Source organism: Coenobita brevimanus, chromosome 108, assembly GCF_032717465.1.
Source record: "Coenobita brevimanus isolate Jiangsu-jjx chromosome 108, ASM3271746v2, whole genome shotgun sequence".
In the NCBI taxonomy this organism is placed as follows: domain Eukaryota; kingdom Metazoa; phylum Arthropoda; class Malacostraca; order Decapoda; family Coenobitidae; genus Coenobita; species Coenobita brevimanus.
In genome coordinates, this window is record NC_137061.1 from 7,699,566 (window position 1) to 7,714,500 (window position 14,935).

The following is a 14,935-nucleotide window of genomic DNA, read 5'->3' on the forward strand; positions in this document are numbered from 1 at the left end:
TCTGAGCCCTGAAATAATCCCTTAAAAAATGCAATAGCCTTCCTTCACGAGATTCAACTTTTCATAATTTATATATTTATATTGTTACATAGCCTATGATTTCATCATCCCTTGTATAATTCTAACTTATGATACAGTTTTGTTCATAATTACATCATCCTTTGTATGATCCTAATGTACAGTATGCTGCATGTTTGTTCACGATTCGCCACGTGGCTTCCATAGTGACCAGGCTTGCGTGTTCTACCTCACTCCCCCCTTCTCCCCTTATAGTAGAGTAAGTCGTTCTTTCTGTTGTTCAGAGCAGGATTGTCAACTCTTCGTCCCCTATGCCTTCATTTGCGCGTCCTTCTTACAAGTTGAATCAAGCTCTGCCGGCCCCTATATAATGAGCTCGGTCTCTGCATTAGTCGCCACTTAGATCTACTCCTCATTCTGCTGACATCTCTGTCCTCCCTGGAACAGTATATTATTATTTTTGTGAGTGCTCAGAAAGTCTCCAGCCATCTAGCTGCTGTATAATTTGAGTATAAGTGTTATTACCATTTTTCTTGTACTGTATAGCCTAAGGCGTTAATTCGTAAGCCTGGTAAAGTTTTTATGATTCATATTGGTTCCATACTGTCAGCCAGTATTAGTAATATTTTGTATCTGTAATAATATTATATCTTGCTTTAACTCAGCATTATCCGGTTTTCTCATTTTATCAGGGCTGACTTAGATAAATTTGCTCCTGCTAAATTCGTGTTAATAGAGGCTATTGCAGTTAACCATACAGTATATGTAACCTGTTTTGCCATTACATTATCCTTACGAGTCCTGAATGTTTAGTTGTTAGTTTGAGCATTAAACTTTAACTTGTAATTTTACCTAAGTCTTTTGTTTTGAACCTGGAACTTTGCGGAACAGTAGTGATTTTAGTATTCTCACTTGAAGTGTTCATTATCTCTCTCTGTTCTGTAACATTAATTTGGCGACCTCTTATCAGGATATTCAGGATATTATCATAAGGATATTGCTTGATATTTTGTGACTGTGATTTATTCATGATGTCTACTATTACTACTCTTGATGAAGCCAAAGATTTTTTGTCAAATGTGCAAACAGTGTGTGATGTAGAAAACAGAACAAAGAATGAACTTAAGCTTGTTGCTCAACAATTGGGAATTGCTGTTCGCTCTCATCATTCTAAAGATCAAATTGTTGGCATGATTAATAAAAGCTTGTTTAATGTAACTCCTCCAGATGAGCAAACGCAGATTGAAATAGCTAAGTTTCAGCTAGCCCTGCAGGAGGCTCGTGCTAAGGAGGCTGAGTTTCAGGCACGTGCTAAGGAGGCTGAGTCTCAGGCTCGTATTCAGGAGGCACAGGCACAGGCTCAGGCACAAATTGAACTTGCTAAGATTCAGGCAGACCATGAGTATCGCATGAAACAAGGTGGAACTGGATCACCTAGCTCTGATGATTTTGATGTGGATAAAAATGTTAAACTTGTCTCTCCTTTTAATGAATCTGATTTAACAAAGTATTTTCAGTTGTTTGAGATGGTAGCTACAGGTTTTAATTGGCCCAAAAAGTATTGACCAGTACTCCTTCAGAGTGTTTTCACCGGTAAAGCTCAAGTAACTTATGCATCTTTGCCTCAGGATCAATGTGATAATTATGATGTAGTTAAGAGCTTGATTCTTAAGGCCTATGAGCCTATTCCTGAAACCTATAGAGTAAAATTTAGGACAACTTATAAGCAAGATAAGCAATCCCATGTTGAGTATGCAAGAATCAAAGAAGATCTGTTAGAGCAGTGGTTAAATTCTAAGAATGAAAATTCTGATTTTGATAAATTTAAGCAGATGATTTTGCTGGAGGACTTCAAAAGGTGTATTAATAAAGATGTAAGCCTATATCTTGATGAGAAAAGAACAGATAATTTGTTTGATGCTGCAGTTTTAGCTGATGAATATGTTCTCACTCACAAGAGATATTCTAAAGAAAAAAGGAAAGCTGAGAGTAAGTACGTTGCCTCTACTCAGAGTACAGGTAACAGGAAAGAGAATAAAGATGATGTTTCTCAGGAAGTAAATACCAGCTCCACCTCTAGATTTCAGAAAAGTAAATGTACTTATTGTAGTAAGCTTGGTCATACTACGGACAAATGTTTCAGGAGACAGCGTGGTGTGAACAAAAAGGAGTCTTTAAATATTCAGTCAATTGGTCTAGTGTCCACCCTTGAGAGTTCCCAGAATTCTTTAACCGAGTTAACTGAACCTGCTTTGAGGGGTAAATTAAATTCTCACGATGAAGCTCCTCTTTTGAGCAGTAACGTGGGTGACACTCTCAAGAGTTCATGTGCTAATTTCCTGTGTGATGGTTTTGTCAGTCCTCTGGACAGTAATGACAGGAAATCAGTTAAAATATATCGTGATACAGGTGCTTGCCAATCCTTTATGCTGACCAGTGTTCTAGGCTCTAATGTTAATTCCTCTGATGAAACTGTAATCTTACAAGGTGTAGGGAATAATTACTTCTCTGTCCCTCTGTGCAGAGTGAATTTAGAGTCTGGTTTTGTTAATGGTTCCATTATGGTTGGGTTGGTTGAGACACTCCCAATGTCAGGTGTAACTTTCTTACTTGGAAATGATATTGGTGGAAGTCAAGTGTGTCCAGCTCCTCAGTTGTCTAGTGAACCAGTGACTGCGACCCAGGATTGTGATGTCCCTGATGTGTTCTCTGCATGTGCGGTCACTAGGGCTAAGTCTAAAGTTACTGGTGACTTAGAGGATAATGATGATGATGTTATCCTAGCTGACACTTTTCTTGCTAGTTTGGACCACTCACCAGATGAGGCAGTACCCCGTAGTGTTGATAATTTGTCTCGTCAAGAGTTGGTTGAGTTGCAGGTTGCTGACCCTGTGTTGAAAGGTCTAGCTAACTCTACTTGCAGTGAAGAAGAGTCAGCCGGTGCTTCTACTTGTTATTATGTAAAGTCAGGAGTACTTATGAGGAAGTGGAGACCCCCAACAACATCAGCCGACTGTGAATGGGAGGTTGTACATCAAGTTGTCATCCCTCGTGTTTGTAGGCGGGATATCATTAGAGTGGCTCATGATTCCAGTTTGGCAGGACACCTTGGAGTAAGGAAGACTGTGGCACGCATTTTGAAACACTTCTACTGGCCAGGTATCTTCAGAGATGTTTCCTGGTATTGTAAGTCTTGTCACACCTGTCAAGTTGTGGGGAAGTGTAATCAGACCGAAAAGGTTGCACCTCTAGTTCCCATTCCTCCTTTTGAGGCGCCATTCACCCGTGTGTTGGTTGATATTGTGGGCCCTCTTCCTAAGACTTCTTCAGGTTTTTCTTATGTGTTGACCCTGATTGATATGGCTACTCGTTATCCTGAAGCCATTCCACTTAGAAATATCTCAGCAAAGAACGTGGTTAAGGAAATGCTAAGGTTCTTCACCAAGTTCGGTCTGCCCAAGGAGGTACAGTCAGACCGGAGAAGTAATTTCATGTCAAATGTTTTCAAGCAGTCTCTGAAAGAGTTGGGCATCACCCAGATCACGTCTTCAGCTTACCATCCCCAGACCCAAGGAGCGTTGGAGAGATATCATCAAACACTCAAATCGATGCTCAGGAAATACTGTTTGGAACATCAGAAAGATTGGGATAAAGGTCTTCCATTCGTTGTATTTGTCGCAAGAGAATCTCCAAATGAATCACTGGGCTTCTCACCCTCTGAACTACTGTTTGGCCATGAAGTAAGAGGACCCCTTAAGCTACTCAAGGAATGCTGGCTGTCGGAGGAAGATGACGTCAACCTGCTGGAGTATGTGATGAAGTTCAAAGAACGGCTGTCCACTGCTTAACAGCTGGCGAGAGAGAATTTAGGAGCTGCTCAGGAGAAGATGAAGACTTGGTATGATAAGAAGTTCAGGTTACGCCACTTTCAGCCAGGAGATCAAGTTTTGATTCTGCTACCGGTGCATGGTCAACCTCTTCAAGCCAAGTTTAGTGGTCCTTATTTCGTGGAGAAGAAACTCAGTGATGTCAACTATGTCATCGCCACACCAGATCGTAGAAAGAACAAGCAACTTTGTCACATCAACATGCTAAAGTTATATCACAGGCAGGACGAAAATAACCCAGTCTGCACTGTAGCTGTTCCACCGGAGTCTGCAAGTGAAGCTCTCCCATGCAGTATGAGCCTGCGTGATAGTTTGGAGAAGAATTCTGATATCATGAATGATCTCCAGACTAAGCTTTCTTATCTAGCTCCCAAGGAAAGGCAGGAGTTTTCGGCATTACTGCAGGAGTACCCGCATGTGTTCCGTGACACTCCAGGAAGAACCACTGTGTTGATGCATGATGTCGATGTTGGAGACGCAAAGCCAATTAAACTGCCTCCTTATCGTGTGAACCCAATGAAAGTTCCTCTCACCCAGAAGGAGCTTGGCTACCTGTTGGACCACAAGATGATTGAGCCCTGTCAGAGCGAGTGGAGTTCTCCTGTCACTCTAGTCCCTAAGCCAGGTGAGTCACAGCGGCTTTGCATCGACTACAGACGTGTTAATCAGATAACCAAAACAGACACTTACCCTCTCCCTCGCGTGGAAGATTGCATGGACAAGATCGGAAAGGCTAGGTACATAAGTAAGTTTGATTTGTTAAAGGGATACTGGCAAGTACCTATGACTGAACGTGCTAGGGAGATCTCATGTTTTGTAACACTAGGAAAGACTTTCGCATGTTCTGTAATGTCATATGGTATGAAGAATGCACCAGCCACTTTTCAGAAGCTCATGAATGTTGTAACAGAGGGTTTGGCAGGGTGTGTTGTTTATATTGATGATGTATTAATCTTCAGTGACAACTGGAAAGATCACCTATGCCATGTCAGTAAATTTCTTGAGCGTTTGGTTCAGGCTAATCTTGTAGCTAATTTATCAAAGTGTGAGTTTGGTCAAGCTAAAGTTCAGTACCTTGGGTACGTAATTGGTGATGGACACGTTGCACCACCAGGAGCTAAGGTTCAGGTTATAAGTGATCTTCCCAGACCTAAAAGTAGGAAAGAGCTGCAAAGATTTTTGGGAATGGTAGGTTATTACAGGAGATTTGTCCACTTACAGACCTACTGAAAAAGGGAGTTCAATTTGTCTGGACCGATAACTGTGAATCCTCTTTCAGTAAACTTAAAGCTATCCTATTAAGTCAGCCAGTGCTCGCTACTCCAAATTTTGCTAAGCCTTTTAAGATGGCTGTTGACGCAAGTGATACAAGAGCTGGGGCTGTTTTGCTGCAAGAGGATGATCAGGGTATTGAACACCCTGTATCTTATTACAGTAAGAAGTTCACTCCACCTCAAAAGAACTACTCAGCTATTGAGAAAGAGCCTTTGGCCTTGATTTTGGGTTTACAGCATTTTTCATTTTATTTGTGTTCTGGTTTTGACCCCATAGTCATTTATACCGATCATAACCCGCTGATATTCCTTAGTAAGTTTAAAGATAAAAATCAGAGATTGACAAGATGGAGTCTACTTCTTCAGGAGTATTCATTAGACATACAACATGTCAAGGGGAAAGAAAATGTTTTTGCAGATTTCTTATCTAGACTTTAGACAGATTGTTTTAGAGTAATAAGAAATTTCCTTTGTAAATTTCTTTTTCTTTGTGGGGAGGTGTTACATAGCTTATGATTTCATCACCCCTTGTATAATTCTAACTTATGATACAGTTTTGTTCATGATTACATCATCCTTTGTATGATCCTAATGTACAGTATGCTGCATGTTTGTTCACGATTCGCCACGTGGCTTGCATAGTGACCAGGCTTGCGTGTTCTACCTTACTCCCCCTTTCTCCCCTTATAGTAGAGTAAGTCGTTCTTTCTGTTGTTCAGAGCAGGATTGTCAACTCTTCGTCCCCTATGCCTTCATTTGCGCGTCCTTCTTACAAGTTGAATCAAGCTCTGCCGGCCCCTATATAATGAGCTCAGTCTCTGCATTAGTTGCCACTTAGATCTACTCCTCATTCTGTTCACATCTCTGTCCCCCCCTGTACAGTATATTATTATTTTTGTGAGTGCTCAGGAAGTTTCCAGCCATCTAGCTGCTGTATAATTTGAGTATAAGTGTTATTACCGTTTTTCTTGTACTGTATAGCCTAAGGCGTTAATTCGTAAGCCTGGTAAAGTTTTTATGATTCATATTGGTTCCATACTGTCAGCCAGTATTAGTAATATTTTGTATCTGTAATAATATTATATCTTGCTTTAACTCAGCATTATCCGGTTTTCTCATTTTATCAGGGCTGACTTAGATAAATTTGCTCTTGCTAAATTCGTGTTAATAGAGGCTATTGCAGTTACCCATATATGTAACCTGTTTTGCCATTACATTATCCTTATGAGTCCTGAATGTTTAGTTGTTAGTTTGAGCATTAAACTTTAACTTGAAATTTTACCTAAGTCTGTTTTGAACCTGGAACTTTGCGAGACAATAGTGATTTTAGTATTCTCACTTGAAGTGTTCATTATCTCTCTCTGTTCCGTAACAATATATATATATATATATATATATATATATATATATATATATATATATATATATATATATATATATATCAACAACTGAGGTGCCCGTGGGGAATCTTATACTATATATCCAGCCAAGGAGAAGCAAGATGATTTTCCACTTTCAAAGTTGTACACCTTAGGATTATAGAGTTTTGTATCGGTGAATCAGCCTTTTGATATTTGGTTCATTGATTCTTTGCTTGGTTCTTTTCCTTCGCACTGGTTCGTTGATGATTCAGAAGCTTCATGACACTTTTCTTTATGAAACACTGTGTTCATGATTTTCAGTGTTAGCTGCCAACTCACAGAGGTAACACTCTCACTTTTATTTCTCGATTTTGTTATTTAAAAAAAAATACATTTTTTATAGTAATCAGTCATTGCCACATGCTTTTTTGGTAACTTTTCTTTTTTTGTATTTCTTATTGATATTTTTACATTTTTTAAACTTTATCTAATTTGCAATATGTGTTTTAAATGCTTTTAGGTCTGAAGATGGGATAAGCATCCCGAAACTAGTCACCTGGAATAAATAAATATGAAGTGGAAAATCATCTTGCTTCTCCTTGGCTGGATATATATATATATATATATATATATATATATATATATACAGTATATATATATATATATATATATATATATATATATATATATATATTGTAATGCTAGGTGAAATTAGGCTCGACTTCTCGTTCCTATTTCACCTAACGTGGAGCTGAGTCCTCTTTCGAGACCGGAGCTTAGTGCAATAAAGAGAGGCAGGACACAAAAACTCTAGGCAACAACCTTTACACGTATATTACCACAATCAGACACAGGACAAATCAGCAGATACTACAGCACAATACATAGCAATATAAAACCTTGCCTAGGATATGTGTATTTCGCAGGATACTTGCTTCTCTGATAGTAATGACAACACAATCAATCCGAGTGTATCAAGAGTGCAGTAAATATAGGCACGCGCGGGGGGCGCAGGAGGGGTGTTGAGTCTCACGAGGAGGAGATAGGGGAGGTGCGGGGAGTGACTTGTGACGGCTAAGGGAAAGTTATGGTAATACTGGAGAGCGGCAGATATTAGCCGTGAAGTTTATGTGGTTTCCACTAGCCAAGGGACTTTGGTAATTGATTTTATTCTTGATTCACACTTACTCGGGATATTGGAGTGAGAGAGTGTGATAAACAAGATTTATGGGTAGCGTGGGGGAGGGAGAGAATACCATTAATACTCCCTTTCACAATATTCCTTCACAGCAATGGGGATATGCCTTTATAGGGGAATCTCCAGGCGGCACAGGCTTACCAATTGTATAACAGGGATGTCACTCATAATCATAGTTCATCAGATCTTGTTCCACACACTCGTTCTTTAGCTTCTCACTGTGATCTTATTTGCCCCAATATTCACTATGTGAAATCACTGCACAATACTTATATTAGGGGAAATCACACTTAACCTAAATCACTCGTGCTACAGTATCACACGTATTCATCAGGGGGATAGGCAGGAACATGTCGTCGGCGATCCTCCCGGGCTAGGGGCACTGCCAATGCGAGGCGTGCCGAGAGGGCACGGGATAACTCGTAAGGGCGTCCCCTCGCGTCCTGGGCTACCTGTGACTTCCGGGCTGGGCTCAGGCGTGTGGCCCTCGGGACTGGGGCCAAATAGCTCCAGGAACCTCTGTGATAAGTCCCGGCCTGTCATGAGGGCCTTACGGCGTCGTGAGGGCGTAGGGAGATCGCGCCCGGGTGTCCTGGGGAGAACCAAGAGAGTCTGCGGGCTGCGGTCTCCGGCGTCTAGGGGTGCCGACAGAGGAGGGCTGCAGCAGCGACTTCCACTGGGGTCCGTCAGGTGCGTCTGCTCTAGAGCCAGATGTAGAGAACAGAGACCGGGGGAGGCTGTGAGGCCTGTCTGGGTCACTCTGGGACAGGAAGCCTGGTCTCTAGTCTCCTGCCGTAGGGACGTCTCTCTCCTTACCTCTCTGCACACCCTCGGAGCGACAATAGACTCTCACGAGGAAGGGAGCGACAATAGGTCGTCTCTACCAAGACACTCTCGGAGCGACCATAGATCGTCTCTACCGGAGCACTTTCGGAGCGACCATAGATCGTCTCACGAGGATGGGAGCGACCATAGATCGTCTCTACCGGAGGGGTGCCATCTGGAGTGTCTATTACAACTCCACCCCTAGCTGACTCAACAATTCCACTCCGTGAAGGTAGTGTTCTTCTCCTACGGTGGCGACGGCGTGGTGGCTGCGTGACACAGGGGCGCACGGCCCGGGCTGACATATGTCGCTGTTGCCGGGAGTGGTGGTGACTGGTGGCGGCTACCCCGTGGGGTCCGTGTGGGGGTGTTGGCGCATCCTCGGGCATACTGAGCTGTGTTTGGCTTGCCCTGTTGTCGGGGGTACGATGGTATATTCCGGGGGCACTGTTCTTTAAGTCTGGCTTGCCCTGTCGTCGGGGGTACTATGGTATATTCCGGGGGCACTGTTCTTTAAGTCACGCATTTTACCACTCTCCTCCTGTAAAAAGTCACGTCCTCGTGGCTGGAGGTGGAACGCTTTTGTGTTGGAGGTGGTGTACATGGGCTGGAGGTGTTGCAGCGCAGTTTGCCAGGCGACAGTGCAGGGGTTCTCTTCTTGTGCTGGGTCGCAGGTGAGGAAGAGTGTGGAGGTGGCGGTGGTAGACTGAAGGAGGTTTAGCAGGTGGTGTGGCCCACAGAGTCTGTGGTTCCTGCCAAGGATAGGTGCCCATACGGCCTGCTTCACTCTCATCTTGCTTGGTGTGGCTGTCGGTGTGGTTGGGAGCTGAATGCTGGATACCGAGGGTAAGGGCCGGGTTTTGCGCTGTGGAATGCGGCGTTGAGTCTCTGGGGAGTACAGGTAGAGGAGATTTGGGCCTGATGCAGCTTGATGGTGTGAAGTCGTGGAGAGGTGGGCGGTGTAGGGGTGTGTGTGTATTGGGTGGGTGGGCATGAGAGTCAGCCGGAGGGAGTGGTGGTGGTGGTTCTGAGGGTGGGTGTGGGTGGGGAAGTAGGCGTGCGGGGTGGGCGGGGTCAGTTAGCATGGGCTGTCACGCGCGTTGAGGGCGCAGTGGAAGGTGAGATAGTCGGAGTGGGCGTGCGTAGGTGTGGAGGGGAGAGGGTGGTGGTAGTGGGTTGTCCTGCGGGGGTGGCGGGGTGGGCGGGGCATGTGGGCTTGGGGTGGAAAGGGTGAGGCAGCGGAGGCAAGGGGTGAGGGTGAGCAAGGTGTGGCGGGTGAGATGTCAGGTGAGGTGCGGGGGGTGGTGGAGGCGGTGGAGGCTGAGGTGGTAGGGGAGATGGAGGGGGATGGCGAGGAGGAAACATAGCACTCGTATGTGGAAGTGACAGGCGGTGCGGGAGCAGGGGGAGGTTGGGGGTGTGGGGTCGGTAGCGGTGGTGAGGTGGCAGGAGAGTTGGCTTGGAGGGTAGGTGGCGAGGAGGGAGTGCGATCTTGTGGTGCCATCCCGGTGTTTGGTGGTGGGGTGGTTTTAGGAAGTAGGTTAGGGGAAGATGAGGAAAGGGTCCTAGGAGGCCTGTGAAGAGGGAGGCCGGTTTTGTGTTGAGTGGGTATAGTGGTGTGTGGGGTGGGAAGGTTAGAACTAGGGGTAGGAATAGGGGAAGGTAGAACAGAAGAGATAGTGAGAGGGGAGGAAAAGGAATGATAACGTTCCCCCCTGTCGTAGACTGGGGGAGATGTGAGGTGGCCCCCGCCATTACGGTGGGATGCGGGGGCAGTGGGGGGGCGCTTTTTGTGTTTCCTTTTTTGTATTTTCTTCCCCTGAGGCTTAGGGGAATTTGCGTATGGTGGGGAGGTTTGTAAGTGCCCTCGTGTCATTTGGCTGCACTGGGCAGCTTCTAGCTGCTCACGGATGTCGTGGATCAGGCATCCGTGGTAGCACAGAGAAAATTCCCACGGGTTGACGGTGATGAGGTTAACGGGGAATTGATTTATTTCGCAAATGCGTTGAGGGGTGGCATGGACGGCTAAAAAGCGCCTCATTAAACTGATATCTCTATCCATGTCTCCTGTTGGGTCATGGATGGTGAAGTGTTGTTTCACAACACTTGGGAGTACTCTGAGCAGAGTGTTAAATGTATGCTGATCTCGGGTTTCCTCATTTGCCTCCGGGTAGGCAGCAGTAACCAGGCGTCTTGCCTGTATCAGGGTATTATCTAAATCCCCGTCGAATGAAAAGCAATCCAATTTGGATAGAGCCACTACTTTCCCCAATGATGGGGTGATGGCTTGTACAGTGAACTTTGTAAAGTTCTGCCAGGAGAGTTCTGGGACGATTTTCGGCGCTATGTTAGCCGCCGCTTTCCCCAATAGTGGTAGTGTGACTGCAATTTTTTGTTGGTCATTTTCAAAGCCAATATCCAGTAAGGGTTTAATTATTGCCAGATATGTGTGTATATCATACTGGTCGGGGTCAAACTTGGGTAACTGAACGTGTGGTTTAGTTGCCATTTTGCCAAATATTTCCTGATTACCTCTCTTTTACGCCCGGGTCTAGAACCACCGCTGGCCACCAGTGTAATGCTAGGTGAAATTAGGCTCGACTTCTCGTTCCTAATTCACCTAACGTGGAGCGGGGTCCTCTTTCGAGACCGGAGCTTAGTGCAATAAAGAGAGGCAGGACACAAAAACTCTAGGCAACAACCTTTACACGTATATTACCACAATCAGACACAGGACAAATCAGCAGATACTACAGCACAATACATAGCAATATAAAACCTTGTCTAGGATATGTGTATCTCGCAGGATACTTGCTTCTCTGATAGTAATGACAACACAATCAATCCGAGTGTATCAAGAGTGCAGTAAATAAAGGCGCGAGCGGGGGGCGCAGGAGGGGGGTTGAGTCTCACGAGGAGGAGATAGGGGAGGTGCGGGGAGTGACTTGTGACGGCTAAGGGAAAGTTATGTTAATACTGGAGAGCGGCAGATAATAGCCGTGAAGTTTATGTGGTTTCCACTAGCCAAGGGACTTTGGTAATTGATTTTATTCTTGATTCACACTTACTCGGGATATTGGAGTAAGAGAGGGTGATACAAGATTTATGGGTAGCGTGGGGGAGGGAGAGAATACCATTAATACTCCCTTTCACAATATTCCTTCACAGCAATGGGGATATGCCTTTATAGGGGAATCTCCAGGCGGCACAGGCTTACCATTGTATAACAGGGATGTCACTCATAATCATAGTTCATCAGATCTTGTTCCACACACTCGTTCTTTAGCTTCTCACTGTGATCTTATTTACCCCGATATTCACTGTATGAAATCACTGCACAATACTTATATTAGGGGAAATCACACTTAACCTAAATAACTCGTGCTACAGTATCACACGTATTCATCAGGGGGATAGGCAGGAACATGTTGTCGGTGATCCTGCCGGGCTAGGGGCACTGCCAATGCAAGGCGTGCCGAGAGAACACGGGATGACTCATAAGGGCGTCCTCTCGCATCCTGGGCTACCTGTGACTTCCGGTCTGGGCTCAGGCGTGTGGCCCTCGGGACTGGGGCCGAATAGCTCCATGAACCTCTGTGATAAGTCCCGGCCTGCCATGAGGGCCTTACTGCGTCGTGGGGGCATAGGGAGATCGCGCCTGGGTGTCCTGGGGAGAACCGAGAGTGACTGCGGGCTGTGGTCTCCAGCGTCTACGGGCGCCGACAGAGGAGGGCTGCAGCAGCGACTTCCACTGGGGTCCGTCAGGTGCGTCTGCTCTAGAGCCAGATGTAGAGAACAGAGACCAGGGGAGGCTGTGAGGCCTGTCTGGGTCACTCTGGGACAGGAAGCCTGGGCTCTAGTCTCCTGGCGTAGGGACGTCTCTCTCCTTACCTCTCTGCACACCCTCGGAGCGACAATAGATCATCTCACGAGGAAGGGAGCGACAATAGGTCGTCTCTACCAGGACACTCTCGGAACGACCATAGATCGTCTCACGAGGATGGGAGCGACCATAGATCGTCTCTACTGGAGCACTTTCGGAGCGACCATAGATCGTCTCACGAGGAAGGGAGCGACAATAGGTCGTCTCTACCAAGACACTCTTGGAACGACCATAGATCGTCTCACGAGGATGGGAGCGACCATAGATCGTCTCTACCGGAGCACTTTCGGAGCGACCATCGATCGTCTCACGAGGATGGGAGCGACCATAGATCGTCTCTACTGGAGCACTTTCGGAGCGACCATAGATCGTCTCACGAGGATGGGAGCGACCACAGATCGTCTCTACCGGAGGGGCGCCATCTGGAGTGTCTATTACAACTCCACCCCTAGCTGACTCAACAATTCCACTCCGTGAAGGTAGTGTTCTCCTACGGCGGCGACGGCGTGGTGGCTGCGTGACACAGGGGCGCACGGCCCGGGCTGATATATGTCGCTGTTGCCGGGAATGGTGGTGACTTGTGGCGGCTACCCCGTGGGGTCCGTGTGGGGGTGTCGGCGCATCCTCGGGCATACTGAGCTGTGTTTGGCTTGCCCTGTCGTCGGGGTTACTATGGTATATTCCGGGGGTACTGTTCTTTAAGTCACGCATTTTATATATATATAACAGGTATATGCAAAGGGTTTGTTACATACTGTATGAACGTATTAGACATTAAACGTAATGTTCGAAGTACGAGATGACGGCTCGGCCGCCAGACCAGCCACGTTCAGTCCGCGCCAGTTCGTCGTTCAGTGTGGTTGGCTAGAACCAACCTGCTTCACATTTCAGTGTCCTGGATGGAAGTTTGTGTTTTTCCCTTCCTCTCTGCAGTACAGGTAAGCTATAGTTACATTTCCTTTCTTTTCTGCAGTAAAGGTAAGCTGTAGTTACATTTCTATCTGTAAATGTCTAATGAAAGATGAAACTGTCGCTGATGCACGTGTACTGTAGTTATAGACATCAAGGTAGGAGTGGGGCTCTGGGAAATGGTTTGGGAGTTTACCAAGCTTTCAGCCAAGTTTCTCCCTCATTAATGTTCTGATATGATACTGTTTCATTATGTTAACCCCAAGTAGCATATATTATTCTGGTTATTCTTTACTAATTATGATGATGCATAATATAGTGCAGAAATACGTACGTGGAACAACAGTAGTCACTGTATTTTTATTTCCTGTTTATTTATTTCTTTAATGGCGACATTAATTTTATAAGAACTACCTATCCTCGATACAGATGGTAATTATTAGTCTTTATTCATCATATTATGCGATACTCTCTATATTTCAGTGCTGATGGATGGTTAAGTATTGAAAAATAACAATATTCACATTCATTTTCACAGAGTACTCGTTCAGACCGATACCAGCGCCTTAGTAGCCTACTTGGTATCGTTACTCAATACTGCCGATACTGGGGTAGGAAATACTTGGTATCGTAGCGATTTAAAAATACTAGTATCGTCCATCCCTATCGAAACAGTTTGCATCAATAACTCAAGAGAAAGGGTACAACGTTCAGAATAAGTCGACAAGGATAAGGTGGTACGAAATTTCCGGGCATATTACATATTGTCTCGTATATATTACTTTTATCCTTAAAATATCGACATAATTTTCATCAGTAACACAAGAGGATTATCAGGCGTAATGTGTAGCATAAATCAGTATGGAATAGGGGTTACGAAATTTCCAAGCTGTTTAGAAGACAACGACAAGATACCCAGTGGACAAAAGCCACTTTTTCTAGTTAATCAGCATGGATTGTTTAAAGGTTGTAGTATTCCATTTTAATCCTTGGACCATCAGGAACAATATCCAGGCGCACAACCTTGCAAACCAACTACTGTAAGCTGGAAATCCAAGATGGCTGCCGATCCTGTTTATTGTACGATGATAATTTGTAAATAAATCGTAGGCAGTCATATTCATACATATTTAAGGATATTATACAGTATTATTTGTCTCTAGAAAAAAAAAAATGTTGAAAACCCCAAAATGTTTTATAGACTTCATAATTTATTAAAATGAACATTTTTCTCTTTAGAAAGTTTATATACTTGTAATGACTGAGAAATTTAGCAAAAAAAAAAAAAAAACAATTACAGGGTGTATAATTACAGCACATATCCAAGAAATATCAGTGATTGAACATGTGAATATAAGCTCTTGTATCATCCTTTATAATATTCAGGTAACTAAACATTTCAGCCATAAATCATAACACAGTTTTTTGTGAATGATAACCGTAATAACTACTAAAATAACACTGAGATTTAGTCCAATAGCATACAGAGATAATCCTCTTCAAACGGGAAAAAAGAATCACAATATTCATAGAAAATCTAATCAGAGTCAAAGCTATCCTCAATTTCTTGGAAGTACTGA